Genomic DNA, 22,138 nt, shown 5'->3' on the forward strand with positions numbered 1-22,138 from the left:
CATCCCAGTAAATCCCAGTTCGCTCCCAGTACATCCCAGTACATCGCAGTACATTCCAGTTCCGTTCCTGTACATCCCAATACATCCCCGTTCCATGCCAGTACATCCCAGTTCCCTACCAGTTCATCCCCGTACATCCCAATTCCCTCCCGGTTCACTACCACTTCTTTCCCAGTGCCTCCCAATACATCCCAGTTCCGTCCCATTACATCCCAGTACATCCCAGTTACCTCCCAGTACTGGGAGGGAACTGGGATGTACTGGGCGGCACTACAATGTGCGGGGATGCCCTGGGATGTACTGTGGAGGAACTAGGATGTACAGGCTTTTACTGGGTTGTACCGGGTGGAACTGGCAGGGATTTGGGATGTACCAGGATCTACTGGGATGTACTGGGAGGTAACTGTTATGTACTGGGAAGGAACAGGGAGGGAACTGGGATGTACTGGTAGGGAACTGGGATGTACTGTGAGGGAACTGGGACGTACTGTGAGGACACTGGGATGTACTGGTATGTACTGGGAGGGAAGTGTTATGTACTGAGGGGAACTGGGACGTACTGGGATGTACTGGGAGGGAACTGTGAAGTACTGGGATGTACTGGGAGTGAACTGGGAGGGAACTGGTATGTAGTAGGATGTACTGGGTGGGAACTGGGATGTACCAGGATGTACTGGGATGTACTGGGAGGGAACTGGTATGTACTGGGAGGGAACTGGGATGTACTGGGACATACTGGCAGGGAACTGGGATGTACTGGGAGGGGATTGGGACGGACTGGGAGGGAACTGGGATGTACTGGGCTGCACTGGTAGGGAACTGGGATGTACTGGGAGGAAACTGGAATGTCCCAGTTGACACCCACTTCCCTCCCAATGCCTCCCAGTATATCCCAGTTTCCTCCCAGTATATCCCAGTTTCCTCCCAGTACATCCCAGTAAATCCCAGTTCGCTCCCAGTACATCCCAGTACATCGCAGTACATTCCAGTTCCGTTCCTGTACATCCCAATACATCCCCGTTCCATGCCAGTACATCCCAGTTCCCTACCAGTTCATCCCCGTACATCCCAATTCCCTCCCGGTTCACTACCACTTCTTTCCCAGTGCCTCCCAATACATCCCAGTTCCGTCCCATTACATCCCAGTACATCCCAGTTCCCTCCCAGTACGTCCCAGTTCCCTCCCAGTACATCCCAGGTCCCTCCCAGTACTGGGAGGGAACTGGGATGTACTGGGAGGCACTACAATGTGCGGGGATGCCCTGGGATGTACTGTGGAGGAACTAGGATGTACAGGCTTGTACTGGGTTGTACCGGGTGGAACTGGCAGGGATTTGGGATGTACCAGGATCTACTGGGATGTACTGGGATGTACTGGGAGGTAACTGTTATGTACTGGGAGTGAACTGGGAGGGAACTGGGACGTACTGGTAGGGAACTGGGATGTACTGGGAGGGAACTGGGACGTACTGTGAGGACACTGGGATGTACTGTTATGTACTGGGAGGGAAGTGTTATGTACTGAGGGGAACTGGTGCGTACTGGGATGTACTGGGATGGAACTGTGAAGTACTGGGATGTACTGGGAGTGAACTGGGAGGGAACTGGTATGTAGTAGGATGTACTGGGTGGGAACTGGGATGTACCAGGATGTACTGGGATGTAGTGGGAGGGAACTGGTATGTACTGGGAGGGAACTGGGATGTAGTGGGAGGGAACTGGGAGGGAACTGGGATGTACTGGGAGGGAACTGGTATGTACTGGGAGGGAACTGGGATGTACTGGGATGTACTGGCAGGGAACTGGGATGTACTGGGAGGGGATTGGGATGTACTGGGAGGGAACTTGGATGTATTGGGAGGGAAGTGTTATGTACCAAGGGGGAACTGGGACGTACTGGGATGTAGTGGGAGTGAACTGTGAAGTACTGGGATGTACTGTGAGGGAACTGGGATGTACTGGGAGGGAACTTTAAAGTACTGGGATGTACTTAGAGGAAACTGGGAGGCAACTGGCATGTACTGGGATGTACTGGAATGGAACTGGGAGTGAACTGTGTGTGAACTGGGAGGGAACTGGGATGTACTGTGAGGGAACTGGGATGTACTGGGATGTACTGGGAGGGACTGGGAGGGATCTGGGATGTACTGGGCTGCACTGGTAGGGAACTGGGATGTACTGGGAGGAAACTGGAATGTCCCAGTTGACACCCACTTCCCTCCCAATGCCTCCCAGTATATCCCAGTTTCCTCCCAGTATATCCCAGTTTCCTCCCAGTACATCCCAGTAAATCCCAGTTCGCTCCCAGTACATCCCACTACATCGCAGTACATTCCAGTTCCGTTCCTGTACATCCCAATACATCCCCGTTCCATGCCAGTACATCCCAGTTTCCTACCAGTTCATCCCCGTACATCCCAATTCCCTCCCGGTTCACTACCACTTCTTTCCCAGTGCCTCCCAATACATCCCAGTTCCGTCCCATTACATCCCAGTACATCCCAGTTCCCTCCCAGTACGTCCCAGTTCCCTCCCAGTACATCCCAGGTCCCTCCCAGTACTGGGAGGGAACTGGGATGTACTGGGAGGCACTACAATGTGCGGGGATGTCCTGGGATGTACTGTGGAGGAACTAGGATGTACAGGCTTGTACTGGGTTGTACCGGGTGGAACTGGCAGGGATTTGGGATGTACCAGGATCTACTGGGATGTACTGGGATGTACTGGGAGGTAACTGTTATGTACTGGGAAGGAACAGGGAGGGAACTGGGATGTACTGGGAGGAAACTGGGATGTACTGTGAGGGAACTGGGACGTACTGTGGGGACACTGGGATGTACTGTTATGTACTGGGAGGGAAGTGTTATGTACTGAGGGGAACTGGGACGTACTGGGATGTACTGGGAGGGAACTGTGAAGTACTGGGATGTACTGGGAGTGAACTGGGAGGGAACTGGTATGTAGTAGGATGTACTGGGTGGGAACTGGGATGTACCGGGAGGGAACTGGTATGTACTGGGAGGGAACTGGTATGTACTGGGAGGGAACTGGGATGTACTGGGATGTAGTGGGAGGGAACTGGGAGGGAACTGGTATGTACTGGGAGGGAACTGGTATGTACTGGGAGGGAACTGGGATGTACTGGGACATACTGGCAGGGAACTGGGATGTACTGGGAGGGGATTGGGACGGACTGGGAGGGAACTGGGATGTACTGGGCTGCACTGGTAGGGAACTGGGATGTACTGGGAGGAAACTGGAATGTCCCAGTTGACACCCACTTCCCTCCCAATGCCTCCCAGTATATCCCAGTTTCCTCCCAGTATATCCCAGTTTCCTCCCAGTACATCCCAGTAAATCCCAGCTCGCTGCCAGTACATGCCAATACATCGCTGTACATTCCAGTTCCGTTCCTGTACATCCCAATACATCCCCGTTCCATGCCAGTACATCCCAGTTCCCTACCAGTTCATCCCCGTACATCCCAATTCCCTCCCGGTTCACTACCACTTCTTTCCCAGTGCCTCCCAATACATCCCAGTTCCGTCCCATTACATCCCAGTACATCCCAGGTCCCTCCCAGTACTGGGAGGGAACTGGGATGTACTGGGAGGCACTACAATGTGCGGGGATGCCCTGGGATGTACTGTGGAGGAACTAGGATGTACAGGCTTTTACTGGGTTGTACCGGGTGGAACTGGCAGGGATTTGGGATGTACCAGGATCTACTGGGATGTACTGGGAGGTAACTGTTATGTACTGGGAAGGAACAGGGAGGTAACTGGGATGTACTGGTAGGGAACTGGGATGTACTGGGAGGGAACTGGGACGTACTGTGAGGACACTGGGATGTACTGGTATGTACTGGGAGGGAAGTGTTATGTACTGAGGGGAACTGGGACGTACTGGGATGTACTGGGAGGGAACTGTGAAGTACTGGGATGTACTGGGAGGGAACTGGGAGGGAACTGGTATGTAGTAGGATGTACTGGGTGGGAACTGGGATGTACCAGGATGTACTGGGATGTACTGGGAGGGAACTGGTATGTACTGGGAGGGAACTGGGATGTACTGGGACATACTGGCAGGGAACTGGGATGTACTGGGAGGGGATTGGGACGGACTGGGAGGGAACTGGGATGTACTGGGCTGCACTGGTAGGGAACTGGGATGTACTGGGAGGAAACTGGAATGTCCCAGTTGACACCCACTTCCCTCCCAATGCCTCCCAGTATATCCCAGTTTCCTCCCAGTATATCCCAGTTTCCTCCCAGTACATCCCAGTAAATCCCAGTTCGCTCCCAGTACATCCCAGTACATCGCAGTACATTCCAGTTCCGTTCCTGTACATCCCAATACATCCCCGTTCCATGCCAGTACATCCCAGTTCCCTACCAGTTCATCCCCGTACATCCCAATTCCCTCCCGGTTCACTACCACTTCTTTCCCAGTGCCTCCCAATACATCCCAGTTCCGTCCCATTACATCCCAGTACATCCCAGGTCCCTCCCAGTACTGGGAGGGAACTGGGATGTACTGGGAGGCACTACAATGTGCGGGGATGTCCTGGGATGTACCGTGGAGGAACTAGGATGTACAGGCTTGTACTGGGTTGTACCGGGTGGAACTGGCAGGGATTTGGGATGTACCAGGATCTACTGGGATGTACTGGGATGTACTGGGAGGTAACTGTTATGTACTGGGAGTGAACTGGGAGGGAACTGGGACGTACTGGTAGGGAAATGGGATGTACTGTGAGGGAACTGGGACGTACTGTGAGGACACTGGGATGTACTGTTATGTACTGGGAGGGAAGTGTTATGTACTGAGGGGAACTGGTGCGTACTGGGATGTACTGGGATGGAACTGTGAAGTACTGGGATGTACTGGGAGTGAACTGGGAGGGAACTGGTATGTAGTAGGATGTACTTGGTGGGAACTGGGATGTACCAGGATGTACTGGGATGTACTGGGAGGGAACTGGTATGTACTGGGAGGGAACTGGGATGTAGTGGGAGGGAACTGGGAGGGAACTGGGATGTACTGGGAGGGAACTGGTATGTACTGGGAGGGAACTGGGATGTACTGGGATGTACTGGCAGGGAACTGGGATGTACTGGGAGGGGATTGGGATGTACTGGGAGGGAACTTTAAAGTACTGGGATGTACTTAGAGGAAACTGGGAGGCAACTGGCATGTACTGGGATGTACTGGAATGGAACTGGGAGTGAACTGTGTGTGAACTGGGAGGGAACTGGGATGTACTGTGAGGGAACTGGGATGTACTGGGATGTACTGGGAGGGACTGGGAGGGATCTGGGATGTACTGGGCTGCACTGGTAGGGAACTGGGATGTACTGGGAGGAAACTGGAATGTCCCAGTTGACACCCACTTCCCTCCCAATGCCTCCCAGTATATCCCAGTTTCCTCCCAGTATATCCCAGTTTCCTCCCAGTACATCCCAGTAAATCCCAGTTCGCTCCCAGTACATCCCAGTACATCGCAGTACATTCCAGTTCCGTTCCTGTACATCCCAATACATCCCCGTTCCATGCCAGTACATCCCAGTTTCCTACCAGTTCATCCCCGTACATCCCAATTCCCTCCCGGTTCACTACCACTTCTTTCCCAGTGCCTCCCAATACATCCCAGTTCCGTCCCATTACATCCCAGTACATCCCAGTTCCCTCCCAGTACGTCCCAGTTCCCTCCCAGTACATCCCAGTTCCCTCCCAGTACTGGGAGGGAACTGGGATGTACTGGGAGGCACTACAATGTGCGGGGATGTCCTGGGATGTACCGTGGAGGAACTAGGATGTACAGGCTTGTACTGGGTTGTACCGGGTGGAACTGGCAGGGATTTGGGATGTACCAGGATCTACTGGGATGTACTGGGATGTACTGGGAGGTAACTGTTATGTACTGGGAAGGAACAGGGAGGGAACTGGGATGTACTGGTAGGGAACTGGGATGTACTGGGAGGGAACTGGGACGTACTGTGGGGACACTGGGATGTACTGTTATGTACTGGGAGGGAAGTGTTATGTACTGAGGGGAACTGGGACGTACTGGGATGTACTGGGAGGGAACTGTGAAGTACTGGGATGTACTGGGAGTGAACTGGGAGGGAACTGGTATGTAGTAGGATGTACTGGGTGGGAACTGGGATGTACCGGGAGGGAACTGGTATGTACTGGGAGGGAACTGGTATGTACTGGGAGGGAACTGGGATGTACTGGGATGTAGTGGGAGGGAACTGGGAGGGAACTGGGATGTACTGGGAGGGAACTGGGATGTACTGGGACATACTGGCAGGGAACTGGGATGTACTGGGAGGGGATTGGGACGGACTGGGAGGGAACTGGGATGTACTGGGCTGCACTGGTAGGGAACTGGGATGTACTGGGAGGAAACTGGAATGTCCCAGTTGACACCCACTTCCCTCCCAATGCCTCCCAGTATATCCCAGTTTCCTCCCAGTATATCCCAGTTTCCTCCCAGTACATCCCAGTAAATCCCAGCTCGCTGCCAGTACATGCCAATACATCGCCGTACATTCCAGTTCCGTTCCTGTACATCCCAATACATCCCCGTTCCATGCCAGTACATCCCAGTTTCCTACCAGTTCATCCCCGTACATCCCAATTCCCTCCCGGTTCACTACCACTTCTTTCCCAGTTCCGTCCCATTACATCCCGGTACATCCCAGTTCCCTCCCAGTACGTCCCAGTTCCCTCCCAGTACATCCCAGGTCCCTCCCAGTACATCCCAGGTCCCTCCCAGTACTGGGAGGGAACTGGGATGTACTGGGAGGCACTACAATGTGCGGGGATGCCCTGGGATGTACTGTGGAGGAACTAGGATGTACAGGCTTGTACTGGGTTGTACCGGGTGGAACTGGCAGGGATTTGGGATGTACCAGGATCTACTGGGATGTACTGGGAGGTAACTGTTATGTACTGGGAAGGAACAGGGAGGTAACTGGGATGTACTGGTAGGGAACTGGGATGTACTGGGAGGGAACTGGGACGTACTGTGAGGACACTGGGATGTACTGGTATGTACTGGGAGGGAAGTGTTATGTACTGAGGGGAACTGGGACGTACTGGGATGTACTGGGAGGGAACTGTGAAGTACTGGGATGTACTGGGAGTGAACTGGGAGGGAACTGGTATGTAGTAGGATGTACTGGGTGGGAACTGGGATGTACCAGGATGTACTGGGATGTACTGGGAGGGAACTGGTATGTACTGGGAGGGAACTGGGATGTACTGGGATGTAGTGGGAGGGAACTGGGATGTACTGGGACATACTGGCAGGGAACTGGGATGTACTGGGAGGGGATTGGGACGGACTGGGAGGGAACTGGGATGTACTGGGCTGCACTGGTAGGGAACTGGGATGTACTGGGAGGAAACTGGAATGTCCCAGTTGACACCCACTTCCCTCCAATGCCTCCCAGTATATCCCACTTTCCTCCCAGTATATCCCAGTTTCCTCCCAGTACATCCCAGTAAATCCCAGTTCGCTCCCAGTACATCCCAGTACATCGCAGTACATTCCAGTTCCGTTCCTGTACATCCCAATACATCCCCGTTCCATGCCAGTACATCCCAGTTCCCTACCAGTTCATCCCCGTACATCCCAATTCCCTCCCGGTTCACTACCACTTCTTTCCCAGTGCCTCCCAATACATCCCAGTTCCGTCCCATTACATCCCAGTACATCCCAGTTCCCTCCCAGTACGTCCCAGTTCCCTCCCAGTACATCCCAGGTCCCTCCCAGTACTGGGAGGGAACTGGGATGTACTGGGAGGCACTACAATGTGCGGGGATGCCCTGGGATGTACCGTGGAGGAACTAGGATGTACAGGCTTGTACTGGGTTGTACCGGGTGGAACTGGCAGGGATTTGGGATGTACCAGGATCTACTGGGATGTACTGGGATGTACTGGGAGGTAACTGTTATGTACTGGGAGTGAACTGGGAGGGAACTGGGACGTACTGGTAGGGAACTGGGATGTACTGTGAGGGAACTGGGACGTACTGTGAGGACACTGGGATGTACTGTTATGTACTGGGAGGGAAGTGTTATGTACTGAGGGGAACTGGTGCGTACTGGGATGTACTGGGATGGAACTGTGAAGTACTGGGATGTACTGGGAGTGAACTGGGAGGGAACTGGTATGTAGTAGGATGTACTGGGTGGGAACTGGGATGTACCAGGATGTACTGGGATGTACTGGGAGGGAACTGGTATGTACTGGGAGGGAACTGGGATGTAGTGGGAGGGAACTGGGAGGGAACTGGGATGTACTGGGAGGGAACTGGTATGTACTGGGAGGGAACTGGGATGTACTGGGATGTACTGGCAGGGAACTGGGATGTACTGGGAGGGGATTGGGATGTACTGGGAGGGAACTTGGATGTATTGGGAGGGAAGTGTTATGTACCAAGGGGGAACTGGGACGTACTGGGATGTAGTGGGAGTGAACTGTGAAGTACTGGGATGTACTGTGAGGGAACTGGGATGTACTGGGAGGGAACTTTAAAGTACTGGGATGTACTTAGAGGAAACTGGGAGGCAACTGGCATGTACTGGGATGTACTGGAATGGAACTGGGAGTGAACTGTGTGTGAACTGGGAGGGAACTGGGATGTACTGTGAGGGAACTGGGATGTACTGGGATGTACTGGGAGGGACTGGGAGGGATCTGGGATGTACTGGGCTGCACTGGTAGGGAACTGGGATGTACTGGGAGGAAACTGGAATGTCCCAGTTGACACCCACTTCCCTCCCAATGCCTCCCAGTATATCCCAGTTTCCTCCCAGTATATCCCAGTTTCCTCCCAGTACATCCCAGTAAATCCCAGTTCGCTCCCAGTACATCCCAGTACATCGCAGTACATTCCAGTTCCGTTCCTGTACATCCCAATACATCCCCGTTCCATGCCAGTACATCCCAGTTTCCTACCAGTTCATCCCCGTACATCCCAATTCCCTCCCGGTTCACTACCACTTCTTTCCCAGTGCCTCCCAATACATCCCAGTTCCGTCCCATTACATCCCAGTACATCCCAGTTCCCTCCCAGTACGTCCCAGTTCCCTCCCAGTACATCCCAGGTCCCTCCCAGTACTGGGAGGGAACTGGGATGTACTGGGAGGCACTACAATGTGCGGGGATGTCCTGGGATGTACCGTGGAGGAACTAGGATGTACAGGCTTGTACTGGGTTGTACCGGGTGGAACTGGCAGGGATTTGGGATGTACCAGGATCTACTGGGATGTACTGGGAGGTAACTGTTATGTACTGGGAAGGAACAGGGAGGGAACTGGGATGTACTGGTAGGGAACTGGGATGTACTGTGAGGGAACTGGGACGTACTGTGAGGACACTGGGATGTACTGTTATGTACTGGGAGGGAAGTGTTATGTACTGAGGGGAACTGGGACGTACTGGGATGTACTGGGAGGGAACTGTTATGTACTGGGAAGGAACAGGGAGGGAACTGGGATGTACTGGTAGGGAACTGGGATGTACTGGGAGGGAACTGGGACGTACTGTGAGGACACTGGGATGTACTGGTATGTATTGGGAGGGAAGTGTTATGTACTGAGGGGAACTGGGACGTACTGGGATGTACTGGGAGGGAACTGTGAAGTACTGGGATGTACTGGGAGTGAACTGGGAGGGAACTGGTATGTAGTAGGATGTACTGGGTGGGAACTGGGATGTACCAGGATGTACTGGTATGTACTGGGAGGGAACTGGTATGTACTGGGAGGGAACTGGGATGTACTGGGACATACTGGCAGGGAACTGGGATGTACTGGGAGGGGATTGGGACGGACTGGGAGGGAACTGGGATGTACTGGGCTGCACTGGTAGGGAACTGGGATGTACTGGGAGGAAACTGGAATGTCCCAGTTGACACCCACTTCCCTCCCAATGCCTCCCAGTATATCCCAGTTTCCTCCCAGTATATCCCAGTTTCCTCCCAGTACATCCCAGTAAATCCCAGTTCGCTCCCAGTACATCCCAGTACATCGCAGTACATTCCAGTTCCGTTCCTGTACATCCCAATACATCCCCGTTCCATGCCAGTACATCCCAGTTCCCTACCAGTTCATCCCCGTACATCCCAATTCCCTCCCGGTTCACTACCACTTCTTTCCCAGTGCCTCCCAATACATCCCAGTTCCGTCCCATTACATCCCAGTACATCCCAGTTCCCTCCCAGTACGTCCCAGTTCCCTCCCAGTACATCCCAGGTCCCTCCCAGTACTGGGAGGGAACTGGGATGTACTGGGAGGCACTACAATGTGCGGGGATGCCCTGGGATGTACTGTGGAGGAACTAGGATGTACAGGCTTGTACTGGGTTGTACCGGGTGGAACTGGCAGGGATTTGGGATGTACCAGGATCTACTGGGATGTACTGGGATGTACTGGGAGGTAACTGTTATGTACTGGGAGTGAACTGGGAGGGAACTGGGACGTACTGGTAGGGAACTGGGATGTACTGTGAGGGAACTGGGACGTACTGTGAGGACACTGGGATGTACTGTTATGTACTGGGAGGGAAGTGTTATGTACTGAGGGGAACTGGTGCGTACTGGGATGTACTGGGATGGAACTGTGAAGTACTGGGATGTACTGGGAGTGAACTGGGAGGGAACTGGTATGTAGTAGGATGTACTGGGTGGGAACTGGGATGTACCAGGATGTACTGGGATGTACTGGGAGGGAACTGGTATGTACTGGGAGGGAACTGGGATGTAGTGGGAGGGAACTGGGAGGGAACTGGGATGTACTGGGAGGGAACTGGTATGTACTGGGAGGGAACTGGGATGTACTGGGATGTACTGGCAGGGAACTGGGATGTACTGGGAGGGGATTGGGATGTACTGGGAGGGAACTTGGATGTATTGGGAGGGAAGTGTTATGTACCAAGGGGGAACTGGGACGTACTGGGATGTAGTGGGAGTGAACTGTGAAGTACTGGGATGTACTGTGAGGGAACTGGGATGTACTGGGAGGGAACTTTAAAGTACTGGGATGTACTTAGAGGAAACTGGGAGGCAACTGGCATGTACTGGGATGTACTGGAATGGAACTGGGAGTGAACTGTGTGTGAACTGGGAGGGAACTGGGATGTACTGTGAGGGAACTGGGATGTACTGGGATGTACTGGGAGGGACTGGGAGGGATCTGGGATGTACTGGGCTGCACTGGTAGGGAACTGGGATGTACTGGGAGGAAACTGGAATGTCCCAGTTGACACCCACTTCCCTCCCAATGCCTCCCAGTATATCCCAGTTTCCTCCCAGTACATCCCAGTAAATCCCAGTTCGCTCCCAGTACATCCCACTACATCGCAGTACATTCCAGTTCCGTTCCTGTACATCCCAATACATCCCCGTTCCATGCCAGTACATCCCAGTTTCCTACCAGTTCATCCCCGTACATCCCAATTCCCTCCCGGTTCACTACCACTTCTTTCCCAGTGCCTCCCAATACATCCCAGTTCCGTCCCATTACATCCCAGTACATCCCAGTTCCCTCCCAGTACGTCCCAGTTCCCTCCCAGTACATCCCAGGTCCCTCCCAGTACTGGGAGGGAACTGGGATGTACTGGGAGGCACTACAATGTGCGGGGATGCCCTGGGATGTACCGTGGAGGAACTAGGATGTACAGGCTTGTACTGGGTTCTACCGGGTGGAACTGGCAGGGATTTGGGATGTACCAGGATCTACTGGGATGTACTGGGATGTACTGGGAGGTAACTGTTATGTACTGGGAAGGAACAGGGAGGGAACTGGGATGTACTGGGAGGAAACTGGGATGTACTGTGAGGGAACTGGGACGTACTGTGGGGACACTGGGATGTACTGTTATGTACTGGGAGGGAAGTGTTATGTACTGAGGGGAACTGGGACGTACTGGGATGTACTGGGAGGGAACTGTGAAGTACTGGGATGTACTGGGAGTGAACTGGGAGGGAACTGGTATGTAGTAGGATGTACTGGGTGGGAACTGGGATGTACCGGGAGGGAACTGGTATGTACTGGGAGGGAACTGGTATGTACTGGGAGGGAACTGGGATGTACTGGGATGTAGTGGGAGGGAACTGGGAGGGAACTGGGATGTACTGGGAGGGAACTGGGATGTACTGGGACATACTGGCAGGGAACTGGGATGTACTGGGAGGGGATTGGGACGGACTGGGAGGGAACTGGGATGTACTGGGCTGCACTGGTAGGGAACTGGGATGTACTGGGAGGAAACTGGAATGTCCCAGTTGACACCCACTTCCCTCCCAATGCCTCCCAGTATATCCCAGTTTCCTCCCAGTATATCCCAGTTTCCTCCCAGTACATCCCAGTAAATCCCAGCTCGCTGCCAGTACATGCCAATACATCGCCGTACATTCCAGTTCCGTTCCTGTACATCCCAATACATCCCCGTTCCATGCCAGTACATCCCAGTTTCCTACCAGTTCATCCCCGTACATCCCAATTCCCTCCCGGTTCACTACCACTTCTTTCCCAGTTCCGTCCCATTACATCCCGGTACATCCCAGTTCCCTCCCAGTACGTCCCAGTTCCCTCCCAGTACATCCCAGGTCCCTCCCAGTACATCCCAGGTCCCTCCCAGTACTGGGAGGGAACTGGGATGTACTGGGAGGCACTACAATGTGCGGGGATGCCCTGGGATGTACTGTGGAGGAACTAGGATGTACAGGCTTGTACTGGGTTGTACCGGGTGGAACTGGCAGGGATTTGGGATGTACCAGGATCTACTGGGATGTACTGGGAGGTAACTGTTATGTACTGGGAAGGAACAGGGAGGTAACTGGGATGTACTGGTAGGGAACTGGGATGTACTGGGAGGGAACTGGGACGTACTGTGAGGACACTGGGATGTACTGGTATGTACTGGGAGGGAAGTGTTATGTACTGAGGGGAACTGGGACGTACTGGGATGTACTGGGAGGGAACTGTGAAGTACTGGGATGTACTGGGAGTGAACTGGGAGGGAACTGGTATGTAGTAGGATGTACTGGGTGGGAACTGGGATGTACCAGGATGTACTGGGATGTACTGGGAGGGAACTGGTATGTACTGGGAGGGAACTGGGATGTACTGGGATGTAGTGGGAGGGAACTGGGATGTACTGGGACATACTGGCAGGGAACTGGGATGTACTGGGAGGGGATTGGGACGGACTGGGAGGGAACTGGGATGTACTGGGCTGCACTGGTAGGGAACTGGGATGTACTGGGAGGAAACTGGAATGTCCCAGTTGACACCCACTTCCCTCCCAATGCCTCCCAGTATATCCCACTTTCCTCCCAGTATATCCCAGTTTCCTCCCAGTACATCCCAGTAAATCCCAGTTCGCTCCCAGTACATCCCAGTACATCGCAGTACATTCCAGTTCCGTTCCTGTACATCCCAATACATCCCCGTTCCATGCCAGTACATCCCAGTTCCCTACCAGTTCATCCCCGTACATCCCAATTCCCTCCCGGTTCACTACCACTTCTTTCCCAGTGCCTCCCAATACATCCCAGTTCCGTCCCATTACATCCCAGTACATCCCAGTTCCCTCCCAGTACGTCCCAGTTCCCTCCCAGTACATCCCAGGTCCCTCCCAGTACTGGGAGGGAACTGGGATGTACTGGGAGGCACTACAATGTGCGGGGATGCCCTGGGATGTACTGTGGAGGAACTAGGATGTACAGGCTTGTACTGGGTTGTACCGGGTGGAACTGGCAGGGATTTGGGATGTACCAGGATCTACTGGGATGTACTGGGATGTACTGGGAGGTAACTGTTATGTACTGGGAGTGAACTGGGAGGGAACTGGGACGTACTGGTAGGGAACTGGGATGTACTGTGAGGGAACTGGGACGTACTGTGAGGACACTGGGATGTACTGTTATGTACTGGGAGGGAAGTGTTATGTACTGAGGGGAACTGGTGCGTACTGGGATGTACTGGGATGGAACTGTGAAGTACTGGGATGTACTGGGAGTGAACTGGGAGGGAACTGGTATGTAGTAGGATGTACTGGGTGGGAACTGGGATGTACCAGGATGTACTGGGATGTACTGGGAGGGAACTGGTATGTACTGGGAGGGAACTGGGATGTAGTGGGAGGGAACTGGGAGGGAACTGGGATGTACTGGGAGGGAACTGGTATGTACTGGGAGGGAACTGGGATGTACTGGGATGTACTGGCAGGGAACTGGGATGTACTGGGAGGGGATTGGGATGTACTGGGAGGGAACTTGGATGTATTGGGAGGGAAGTGTTATGTACCAAGGGGGAACTGGGACGTACTGGGATGTAGTGGGAGTGAACTGTGAAGTACTGGGATGTACTGTGAGGGAACTGGGATGTACTGGGAGGGAACTTTAAAGTACTGGGATGTACTTAGAGGAAACTGGGAGGCAACTGGCATGTACTGGGATGTACTGGAATGGAACTGGGAGTGAACTGTGTGTGAACTGGGAGGGAACTGGGATGTACTGTGAGGGAACTGGGATGTACTGGGATGTACTGGGAGGGACTGGGAGGGATCTGGGATGTACTGGGCTGCACTGGTAGGGAACTGGGATGTACTGGGAGGAAACTGGAATGTCCCAGTTGACACCCACTTCCCTCCCAATGCCTCCCAGTATATCCCAGTTTCCTCCCAGTATATCCCAGTTTCCTCCCAGTACATCCCAGTAAATCCCAGTTCGCTCCCAGTACATCCCACTACATCGCAGTACATTCCAGTTCCGTTCCTGTACATCCCAATACATCCCCGTTCCATGCCAGTACATCCCAGTTTCCTACCAGTTCATCCCCGTACATCCCAATTCCCTCCCGGTTCACTACCACTTCTTTCCCAGTGCCTCCCAATACATCCCAGTTCCGTCCCATTACATCCCAGTACATCCCAGTTCCCTCCCAGTACGTCCCAGTTCCCTCCCAGTACATCCCAGGTCCCTCCCAGTACTGGGAGGGAACTGGGATGTACTGGGAGGCACTACAATGTGCGGGGATGTCCTGGGATGTACCGTGGAGGAACTAGGATGTACAGGCTTGTACTGGGTTGTACCGGGTGGAACTGGCAGGGATTTGGGATGTACCAGGATCTACTGGGATGTACTGGGAGGTAACTGTTATGTACTGGGAAGGAACAGGGAGGGAACTGGGATGTACTGGTAGGGAACTGGGATGTACTGTGAGGGAACTGGGACGTACTGTGAGGACACTGGGATGTACTGTTATGTACTGGGAGGGAAGTGTTATGTACTGAGGGGAACTGGGACGTACTGGGATGTACTGGGAGGGAACTGTTATGTACTGGGAAGGAACAGGGAGGGAACTGGGATGTACTGGTAGGGAACTGGGATGTACTGGGAGGGAACTGGGACGTACTGTGAGGACACTGGGATGTACTGGTATGTATTGGGAGGGAAGTGTTATGTACTGAGGGGAACTGGGACGTACTGGGATGTACTGGGAGGGAACTGTGAAGTACTGGGATGTACTGGGAGTGAACTGGGAGGGAACTGGTATGTAGTAGGATGTACTGGGTGGGAACTGGGATGTACCAGGATGTACTGGTATGTACTGGGAGGGAACTGGTATGTACTGGGAGGGAACTGGGATGTACTGGGACATACTGGCAGGGAACTGGGATGTACTGGGAGGGGATTGGGACGGACTGGGAGGGAACTGGGATGTACTGGGCTGCACTGGTAGGGAACTGGGATGTACTGGGAGGAAACTGGAATGTCCCAGTTGACACCCACTTCCCTCCCAATGCCTCCCAGTATATCCCAGTTTCCTCCCAGTATATCCCAGTTTCCTCCCAGTACATCCCAGTAAATCCCAGTTCGCTCCCAGTACATCCCAGTACATCGCAGTACATTCCAGTTCCGTTCCTGTACATCCCAATACATCCCCGTTCCATGCCAGTACATCCCAGTTCCCTACCAGTTCATCCCCGTACATCCCAATTCCCTCCCGGTTCACTACCACTTCTTTCCCAGTGCCTCCCAATACATCCCAGTTCCGTCCCATTACATCCCAGTACATCCCAGTTCCCTCCCAGTACGTCCCAGTTCCCTCCCAGTACATCCCAGGTCCCTCCCAGTACTGGGAGGGAACTGGGATGTACTGGGAGGCACTACAATGTGCGGGGATGCCCTGGGATGTACTGTGGAGGAACTAGGATGTACAGGCTTGTACTGGGTTGTACCGGGTGGAACTGGCAGGGATTTGGGATGTACCAGGATCTACTGGGATGTACTGGGATGTACTGGGAGGTAACTGTTATGTACTGGGAGTGAACTGGGAGGGAACTGGGACGTACTGGTAGGGAACTGGGATGTACTGTGAGGGAACTGGGACGTACTGTGAGGACACTGGGATGTACTGTTATGTACTGGGAGGGAAGTGTTATGTACTGAGGGGAACTGGTGCGTACTGGGATGTACTGGGATGGAACTGTGAAGTACTGGGATGTACTGGGAGTGAACTGGGAGGGAACTGGTATGTAGTAGGATGTACTGGGTGGGAACTGGGATGTACCAGGATGTACTGGGATGTACTGGGAGGGAACTGGTATGTACTGGGAGGGAACTGGGATGTAGTGGGAGGGAACTGGGAGGGAACTGGGATGTACTGGGAGGGAACTGGTATGTACTGGGAGGGAACTGGGATGTACTGGGATGTACTGGCAGGGAACTGGGATGTACTGGGAGGGGATTGGGATGTACTGGGAGGGAACTTGGATGTATTGGGAGGGAAGTGTTATGTACCAAGGGGGAACTGGGACGTACTGGGATGTAGTGGGAGTGAACTGTGAAGTACTGGGATGTACTGTGAGGGAACTGGGATGTACTGGGAGGGAACTTTAAAGTACTGGGATGTACTTAGAGGAAACTGGGAGGCAACTGGCATGTACTGGGATGTACTGGAATGGAACTGGGAGTGAACTGTGTGTGAACTGGGAGGGAACTGGGATGTACTGTGAGGGAACTGGGATGTACTGGGATGTACTGGGAGGGACTGGGAGGGATCTGGGATGTACTGGGCTGCACTGGTAGGGAACTGGGATGTACTGGGAGGAAACTGGAATGTCCCAGTTGACACCCACTTCCCTCCCAATGCCTCCCAGTATATCCCAGTTTCCTCCCAGTACATCCCAGTAAATCCCAGTTCGCTCCCAGTACATCCCACTACATCGCAGTACATTCCAGTTCCGTTCCTGTACATCCCAATACATCCCCGTTCCATGCCAGTACATCCCAGTTTCCTACCAGTTCATCCCCGTACATCCCAATTCCCTCCCGGTTCACTACCACTTCTTTCCCAGTGCCTCCCAATACATCCCAGTTCCGTCCCATTACATCCCAGTACATCCCAGTTCCCTCCCAGTACGTCCCAGTTCCCTCCCAGTACATCCCAGGTCCCTCCCAGTACTGGGAGGGAACTGGGATGTACTGGGAGGCACTACAATGTGCGGGGATGCCCTGGGATGTACCGTGGAGGAACTAGGATGTACAGGCTTGTACTGGGTTCTACCGGGTGGAACTGGCAGGGATTTGGGATGTACCAGGATCTACTGGGATGTACTGGGATGTACTGGGAGGTAACTGTTATGTACTGGGAAGGAACAGGGAGGGAACTGGGATGTACTGGGAGGAAACTGGGATGTACTGTGAGGGAACTGGGACGTACTGTGGGGACACTGGGATGTACTGTTATGTACTGGGAGGGAAGTGTTATGTACTGAGGGGAACTGGGACGTACTGGGATGTACTGGGAGGGAACTGTGAAGTACTGGGATGTACTGGGAGTGAACTGGGAGGGAACTGGTATGTAGTAGGATGTACTGGGTGGGAACTGGGATGTACCGGGAGGGAACTGGTATGAACTGGGAGGGAACTGGTATGTACTGGGAGGGAACTGGGATGTACTGGGATGTAGTGGGAGGGAACTGGGAGGGAACTGGTATGTACTGGGAGGGAACTGGGATGTACTGGGAGGGAACTGGTATGTACTGGGACATACTGGCAGGGAACTGGGATGTACTGGGATGGGATTGGGACGGACTGAGAGGGAACTGGGATGTACTGGGCTGCACTGGTAGGGAACTGGGATGTACTGGGAGGTAACTGGAATGTCCCAGTTGACACCCACTTCCCTCCCAATGCCTCCCAGTATATCCCAGTTTCCTCCCAGTATATCCCAGTTTCCTCCCAGTACATCCCAGTAAATCCCAGCTCGCTCCCAGTACATGCCAATACATCGCTGTACATTCCAGTTCTGTTCCTGTACATCCCAATACATCCCCGTTCCATGCCAGTACATCCCAGTTCCCTACCAGTTCATCCCCGTACATCCCAATTCCCTCCCGGTTCACTACCACTTCTTTCCCAGTGCCTCCCAATACATCCCAGTTCCGTCCCATTACATCCCAGTACATCCCAGTTCCCTCCCAGTACGTCCCAGTTCCCTCCCAGTACATCCCAGGTCCCTCCCAGTACTGGGAGGGAACTGGGATGTACTGGGAGGCACTACAATGTGCGGGGATGCCCTGGGATGTACTGTGGAGGAACTAGGATGTACAGGCTTTTACTGGGTTGTACCGGGTGGAACTGGCAGGGATTTGGGATGTACCAGGATCTACTGGGATGTACTGGGAGGTAACTGTTATGTACTGGGAAGGAACAGGGAGGTAACTGGGATGTACTGGTAGGGAACTGGGATGTACTGGGAGGGAACTGGGACGTACTGTGAGGACACTGGGATGTACTGTTATGTACTGGGAGGGAAGTGTTATGTACTGAGGGGAACTGGGACGTACTGGGATGTACTGGGAGGGAATTGTGAAGTACTGGGATGTACTGGGAGGGAACTGGGAGGGAACTGGTATGTAGTAGGATGTACTGGGTGGGAACTGGGATGTACCAGGATGTACTGGTATGTACTGGGAGGGAACTGGTATGTACTGGGAGGGAACTGGGATGTACTGGGACATACTGGCAGGGAACTGGGATGTACTGGGAGGGGATTGGGACGGACTGGGAGGGAACTGGGATGTACTGGGCTGCACTGGTAGGGAACTGGGATGTACTGGGAGGAAACTGGAATGTCCCAGTTGACACCCACTTCCCTCCCAGTTTCCTCCCAGTATATCCCAGTTTCCTCCCAGTACATCCCAGTAAATCCCAGTTCGCTCCCAGTACATCCCAGTACATCGCAGTACATTCCAGTTCCGTTCCTGTACATCCCAATACATCCCCGTTCCATGCCAGTACATCCCAGTTTCCTACCAGTTCATCCCCGTACATCCCAATTCCCTCCCGGTTCACTACCACTTCTTTCCCAGTGCCTCCCAATACATCCCAGTTCCGTCCCATTACATCCCAGTACATCCCAGTTCCCTCCCAGTACATCCCAGTTCCCTCCCAGTACATCCCAGGTCCCTCCCAGTACTGGGAGGGAACTGGGATGTACTGGGAGGCACTACAATGTGCGGGGATGCCCTGGGATGTACTGTGGAGGAACTAGGATGTACAGGCTTGTACTGGGTTGTACCGGGTGGAACTGGCAGGGATTTGGGATGTACCAGGATCTACTGGGATGTACTGGGAGGTAACTGTTATGTACTGGGAAGGAACAGGGAGGTAACTGGGATGTACTGGTAGGGAACTGGGATGTACTGGGAGGGAACTGGGACGTACTGTGAGGACACTGGGATGTACTGGTATGTACTGGGAGGGAAGTGTTATGTACTGAGGGGAACTGGGACGTACTGGGATGTACTGGGAGGGAACTGTGAAGTACTGGGATGTACTGGGAGTGAACTGGGAGGGAACTGGTATGTAGTAGGATGTACTGGGTGGGAACTGGGATGTACCAGGATGTACTGGGATGTACTGGGAGGGAACTGGTATGTACTGGGAGGGAACTGGGATGTACTGGGATGTAGTGGGAGGGAACTGGGATGTACTGGGACATACTGGCAGGGAACTGGGATGTACTGGGAGGGGATTGGGACGGACTGGGAGGGAACTGGGATGTACTGGGCTGCACTGGTAGGGAACTGGGATGTACTGGGAGGAAACTGGAATGTCCCAGTTGACACCCACTTCCCTCCCAATGCCTCCCAGTATATCCCAGTTTCCTCCCAGTATATCCCAGTTTCCTCCCAGTACATCCCAGTAAATCCCAGTTCGCTCCCAGTACATCCCAGTACATCGCAGTACATTCCAGTTCCGTTCCTGTACATCCCAATACATCCCCGTTCCATGCCAGTACATCCCAGTTCCCTACCAGTTCATCCCCGTACATCCCAATTCCCTCCCGGTTCACTACCACTTCTTTCCCAGTGCCTCCCAATACATCCCAGTTCCGTCCCATTACATCCCAGTACATCCCAGTTACCTCCCAGTACTGGGAGGGAACTGGGATGTACTGGGCGGCACTACAATGTGCGGGGATGCCCTGGGATGTACTGTGGAGGAACTAGGATGTACAGGCTTTTACTGGGTTGTACCGGGTGGAACTGGCAGGGATTTGGGATGTACCAGGATCTACTGGGATGTACTGGGAGGTAACTGTTATGTACTGGGAAGGAACAGGGAGGGAACTGGGATGTACTGGTAGGGAACTGGGATGTACTGTGAGGGAACTGGGACGTACTGTGAGGACACTGGGATGTACTGGTATGTACTGGGAGGGAAGTGTTATGTACTGAGGGGAACTGGGACGTACTGGGATGTACTGGGAGGGAACTGTGAAGTACTGGGATGTACTGGGAGTGAACTGGGAGGGAACTGGTATGTAGTAGGATGTACTGGGTGGGAACTGGGATGTACCAGGATGTACTGGGATGTACTGGGAGGGAACTGGTATGTACTGGGAGGGAACTGGGATGTACTGGGACATACTGGCAGGGAACTGGGATGTACTGGGAGGGGATTGGGACGGACTGGGAGGGAACTGGGATGTACTGGGCTGCACTGGTAGGGAACTGGGATGTACTGGGAGGAAACTGGAATGTCCCAGTTGACACCCACTTCCCTCCCAATGCCTCCCAGTATATCCCAGTTTCCTCCCAGTATATCCCAGTTTCCTCCCAGTACATCCCAGTAAATCCCAGTTCGCTCCCAGTACATCCCAGTACATCGCAGTACATTCCAGTTCCGTTCCTGTACATCCCAATACATCCCCGTTCCATGCCAGTACATCCCAGTTCCCTACCAGTTCATCCCCGTACATCCCAATTCCCTCCCGGTTCACTACCACTTCTTTCCCAGTGCCTCCCAATACATCCCAGTTCCGTCCCATTACATCCCAGTACATCCCAGGTCCCTCCCAGTACTGGGAGGGAACTGGGATGTACTGGGCGGCACTACAATGTGCGGGGATGCCCTGGGATGTACTGTGGAGGAACTAGGATGTACAGGCTTGTACTGGGTTGTACCGGGTGGAACTGGCAGGGATTTGGGATGTACCAGGATCTACTGGGATGTACTGGGATGTACTGGGAGGTAACTGTTATGTACTGGGAGTGAACTGGGAGGGAACTGGGACGTACTGGTAGGGAACTGGGATGTACTGTGAGGGAACTGGGACGTACTGTGAGGACACTGGGATGTACTGTTATGTACTGGGAGGGAAGTGTTATGTACTGAGGGGAACTGGGACGTACTGGGATGTACTGGGAGGGAACTGTGAAGTACTGGGATGTACTGGGAGTGAACTGGGAGGGAACTGGTATGTAGTAGGATGTACTGGGTGGGAACTGGGATGTACCAGGATGTACTGGGATGTAGTGGGAGGGAACTGGTATGTACTGGGAGGGAACTGGGATGTAGTGGGAGGGAACTGGGAGGGAACTGGGATGTACTGGGAGGGAACTGGTATGTACTGGGAGGGAACTGGGATGTACTGGGATGTACTGGCAGGGAACTGGGATGTACTGGGAGGGGATTGGGATGTACTGGGAGGGAACTTGGATGTATTGGGAGGGAAGTGTTATGTACCAAGGGGGAACTGGGACGTACTGGGATGTAGTGGGAGTGAACTGTGAAGTACTGGGATGTACTGTGAGGGAAC

The sequence above is a fragment of the Phalacrocorax aristotelis genome, chromosome W (assembly GCF_949628215.1).
Source record: "Phalacrocorax aristotelis chromosome W, bGulAri2.1, whole genome shotgun sequence".
In the NCBI taxonomy this organism is placed as follows: domain Eukaryota; kingdom Metazoa; phylum Chordata; class Aves; order Suliformes; family Phalacrocoracidae; genus Phalacrocorax; species Phalacrocorax aristotelis.